Raw genomic sequence first — 5,652 nt, forward strand, 5'->3', positions numbered from 1 at the left:
GGACATCAAAAGAAAGGGGGCGGCAACACAAATTTGATTCTAGCATATTTAGGATGGTAATTTTTGGATTTTTATTATTTTCTTCTTAGGTTTTGGGTTATTATTACTTATTTGGGTCAATTGTAAGTGAGTTTCATATAAGTCCACCTAAGGGGGGTCCATTAGGGTTTCTTTAAGTCTAGAGTCTATATAAATAGAGGCATAACCAAACATGTAAGGTTACACAATTTTTAGATCAATAAACTTGTTTGCAGCACTTGTGTGTTGGTGGGATAATCTCCTTTCCTTGGTTCTCTAAAGAACTGAAAACAACTTATCGAAGAACAACTGGCTTCGTGGCGTCATCCTTATACTTCTCGTTCGCGAATCTATATTCGTTGGGTGGGGGTTTTCGTTTTCAATAGTGATAGTGCCTAGGTACAAATTATCTTTGTGTCACACTCCTATCAAACCTGATTTACTTGGCTTTCCGAGAATTGGTGTCTTTGCGTGTGGGTTGCGTGAACACGTGATCACGAGGTTTGCATCATTTGATATCAGAGCTTGGCTCCTTTAATCAGGTTATATCCTTCTGAAATTTTCGTATCTTGTTGTTTCCGCCAAAAAAAAAAAAATTCCTTAGTGTCCAATTTCTTCTTCTCTTGATTTGGCAGCATATCAGAAAAAAAAAAAACAAAAAAAAAGTTATTTCATTTGGTTGCTGACCAAAATACATCAGTGGCATAAAAAAAAGAGAAAAAAAAAGTCATTCAAAAAGGCATTCATTTGTTTCTGTCGTAAAAAACTAAACAAAGGAAAATTTGACCAAATCAACTCAGAATGAGCTCAAACTTGATTCTTTTATTACTGGGACCCTAATCACACCACATATTTATTTTGGGGTCAATTGGATATCGTTTACTTTGGGTTTCAAATTCAGGTCTAATTAGGTTTGATTCATAATGTTTTTGCGTCAGTCTATCAAACCTTATCGTAAGTTGTTAAAACTTTATATTCTATTTATTTGGGTTGGTAGAGCTCTATATCTGAAATTTTAGCTCAATTGGACATCATTGACTTTAGGTTCCAGATTCGGATTTAACTCGTCGTAAACGAGTTTGTTTTGCGTCAACTTTTGAAATTCGCTTTCTTTCTGTTGTTTTCATTTCTTGCAGTTTATTTTCATCATATCCAACATATCTGGGTGTTGTTTCATCATTTTTCATATTTTGTTTCTTTTTTTTTATTCGAGTCTTTAGTTTCGTTCGTATTTTGGATAAACTCACTTGCTACTCGCGAGACAATCATCACAATTTTGTTTTGCTTGTTTTCTGGTTTTTATTGCTTCTTGAGTCATATATATATATATATATATATATATATATATATATATATATATATATATATTTGGATTGCGCTGCCAAGTTGGTTTTATTTGGTGTTGGTTTTCAGTTTCGCAAGAACCGTAAGAAGGTGAGATGAGAGGTGTGAGCATGTGAGGACATTCAGAGTGTTTGAGCGAAACACGAGCAACGTGAGGATATATATATATTTTACCACTGACCAATTTTTGCAGGTATTATCATGTCAGATCAAAACAACACACCACCCTAGGTAAGTTCAGAGTGGGAGAACTTACATTCCAAATGCAAGCCATGACACAAATGATTGTGATGTGCCGTGAATGATTTGGAAATCGGCAACAATGATTATAATGAAAATGGATGAAGGATGGGTCTGGTTGTGTTGTCTTTCTTTTGGTATTTAGGCTGGATTGTAGTGATTTAAGGTAAATAAGATGGAGATAGACTAGAATGATACTTTGATAAGTCGATCTGGACGCCACAAAGATCAATCTAGGATTTCGACGCCACACTCTTTGTGATTGAAGAGTGATAAGTCAGGTAGGGTTTCTTCACAAAACGAATTTGGAAGAACAACTCTTAATTCTCTGAATTAAGTTTTCAAATCTTGGCCAAAAGTGTTTATTTCATATTCTGATACATATTTATCTTTGGAACATCCTCCAAAGTTAGGTGAATTCAACATGACATAAGTCAAGCCTAAAAACTAGACTTTTAATAAAGCAAGTAGAACAAATTTAACTAACACACGTTTTTGTTGACATTTCTAAAACATATGCAAACGAAATTTAAAAACAGCCATAACTTTTGACACAAAGTCCAATGCACTCATGGTTGGACAATATAGAAAGATCACGTTCTGAACTTGAATTTTACCTACATAAATCTTGTTTTTCACATGCATTGGATGACTTCAAATTCGGGTTCAAATCCATCTACTGTTCTGACCGTAAACAGCATCAATTCCTTCACTTGCATTATCAATCCAAATACAAGTAGCCCAGCATGAAAAGAACCATTAAGGGCTTTTCCCATCTCCAAGTTCCAATTGTAGGCAAATAAGCACCCTTGAACCAATTTCAAACTGATTGCTAATTTTTAACTCCGACGCAGCTTCAATCATTGCAATTTGATTCGTCAAGGCCCGTTGTAGTTGTTTCGCTCTCGCTCTTGTCATTGGACCATATGAATCCTCTTGCATATTAGATTCAGCTTTACGAGATGGATTATAATTCCCATGATGCACATCATCAGCCCGGGTTGAAAATGATTTGTCCTCAAATCAGAATCGTCATCATCATCCAAGTACGGAGATAAGTCTTTCACATTAAAAGTAGCTGATACGTTGTAATCACCAGGAAGATCTACCTTATACGCATTGTCATTCACCTTCTCTATAATACGAAATGGACCGTCAGCTCTTGGCATGAACTTGGACTTACGTTTGCTTGGAAATCTGCCCTTGCTAATATGAATCCAAACAAGATCTCCAGGTTCAAGCCTGACCATCTTTCGCCCCTTGTTAGCTTGTTTAGCATACTTTGTTGTTTTCTCCTCAATATATAGTCGAACCTCAGTTTGTGGATGACATGCCGTACTGAAAAGTAACTTTGTTCCAAGTTTCCTCCAAAGAGTCTTCCAAAAGTGGCTTAAGAACTTTGTATCACGATCAGAGACAATGCTTTTAGGAATTCTATGCAAACGAACAATCTCTTGAAAGAACAAATCAGCAACATGTACTGCATCGTCAGTTTTCATACAAGGAATGAAATGGGACATTTTGGAGAATCGATCAACCACCACCATTATTAAATCCTTCCCACGTTGTGTTCTTGGTAATCCAAGTACAATTTGAAAATCGACTTTAGAAAACAATACAGCACCATGCAACTCATCAAGTAAATCATCAAGTCTGGGTATAGAAAATCGATACTTAACTGTTATTTTGTTGATAGCACGGCTGTCCATACACATCCTCATGGTACCATCTTTCTTCGGAACAAGCAAAGTAGGTACGGAACATGGACTAAGTGATTCTCGCACATAGCCCTTCTCTAAGAGCTCACCGACCTGCCTTTGAATCTCTTTCGCTTCCTCTGGATTACATCTGTATGCTAGTCTATTAGGAAGTGAAGCTCCCGACACCAAATCAATTTGATGCTCAATACCACGAATAGGTGGTAATCCTTTAGGTAATTCATCTGGAAACACATCTTTAAATTCTTCAAGTAATTCCTCAATCTGTCTTGGTAAGTCCAATCCTTCTACTTGTAGTAGTTGCTTTGCCCAGACCATGAAAACAATCCCTGTTGCGGCTAATGCTTGTTTGATGTCTCCTTTTTTGGCTAACAACAGCCCCTTTCGTGATGTCACCTCCTTTTGTTGGCTTCGTAACTGATCCTCTCTAGCTTGTTGAGAACTCAGTGGTAACAAGTTCACCTTCTTTCCATTCAGCATAAAAGAATAAGTGTTCTTTCGTCCATTGTAGGTCACATCCTTATCAAACTGCCATGGACGACCCAGCAACAAATGGCTAGCTGACATTGGTGCAACATCACATAAAACCTCGTCATGATAGGTTTTAATGGAAAAAGGTACACGAACTTGCTTTGTCACCCGAATCTCCCCATTCTCATTCAGCCATCGCAAACTATAGGGTCTGGGATGTGGAAGGGTATTTAAACCCAATTTCTCCACCAAGGTAGTTTTTTTTTGGTAAGCTGACTTATGTATTAAAAGAAAATGATACAAAGAATATAATGGGCATACCCAAGATTTACAATGAGGACACGAAACGAAAAACCAACAAATGGCTACAGGCTAGCCACAACAAAAAAAAAACTTGGACCAACTAGATATGCTAGGGGTACAAAAACACCAGCTAAACATCAAATTAAGAGTCCATGTTATTGACCCTCCAAAGTCTTTGGATCCTTATGTTTTCATCTGTTTGTTGAACATTCCTCATCAAAACAAGCTTATCGCGAATGATACATTCGATTTGATCAAAAACCAAATTCGAAGTTTTAGACACATCTGCAAAGATCCTTGCATTCCGTTCTTGCCAAATACAATACACTGTAGCTGCGAAAACCCAGTTTACGAGAAAAGTTGACGAAACTTTTTCCATGCCAAGAGACAGTGGCCAATCGAATCCATTCATCCAAGCTTTTGTCATTCTTGGAATGTCGCATCTATCACAAACATTCCACCATAATGCTTTCGCAAAGGAGCATTCGAAGAACAAGTGGTTGTGATCTTCATTATTGCAGAGACAGAGTGAGCACCTATTGGACCATGAATACCAAACCGATGAAGTCTATCCTGCGTTGAGAGTTTCCGTTGGATAGCCACCCAAAGAAGAAATGCATGTCTTGGGACAGCATTCTTGAACCACACGATGTCATGCCAATCAACCATTTGATGATGAATTCTGAGTTGTTCCCCAAGCTACTTTGACTGAAAAACTCTGATTTGGTGAATCCAACCAAACAATCTCATCCTTTTGCCCCTTAGGAGTAAGAGGTGGAAGGAATAGCTTCTAAAATGGGGTGCCAGCCAATAGCATGAGTGATAGGAATTCTCCATTCTAAGTTATTAATCAGCACGTTCACTCTCGCGTTGTGGTCCATACCTGAATCATAGATGAAACGTTCACCGTAGGTATCAGCGAGCGGGCTGTGAGGATGCCAATTGTCAAACCATAGAGAGGTTGTCATTCCATCTCCGATGACGTGCTTCATCTTCGGCCATGCTAAGGATCTGAGCTTTAGAATCTTTCCCCAAGCCCAAGAGCAGCTTCCTGGCGCCTTGATTGTCCAGAAATTCCTACCTCGCAAGAGATTGGATCTGATCCAAGTAGAACCAGATTGAGCCATCTGAGTCATTGCACAAGTTCCAAATATGTTTCAAACAAGGCAATCTTGTTCCATTCTGCTATCCTTTTTATGCCTAGCCCCCCCTCCTTTTTTGGAAGACATACCTGATCCCAAGCCACTTTAGCCCTGGTAGTGCTCATATCTGAACCTGACCAAAGAAAGGATCTCATAATTTGCTCAACATTTTTCACTACTTCCCCAGGTAATAGGAATAGAGATGCCCAATAGACCTGGATGGAGAATAAGACTGAGTTAATCAGTTGTACTCGCCCTGCGAAAGAGAGTGTTCTACAGGTCCAATGTCGAACTTTGGCGGTAATTCGATCCACGAGGCCCTTACAATTAACAGCCTTTAGTCTGGACGAGATAAGAGGCACTCCCAAATATTTCATAGGAAGCTCCCCCTCTCTAAACCCAAGAATACTGATAAT

The sequence above is a fragment of the Populus alba genome, chromosome 3, assembly GCF_005239225.2.
Source record: "Populus alba chromosome 3, ASM523922v2, whole genome shotgun sequence".
Lineage (NCBI taxonomy): Eukaryota > Viridiplantae > Streptophyta > Magnoliopsida > Malpighiales > Salicaceae > Populus > Populus alba.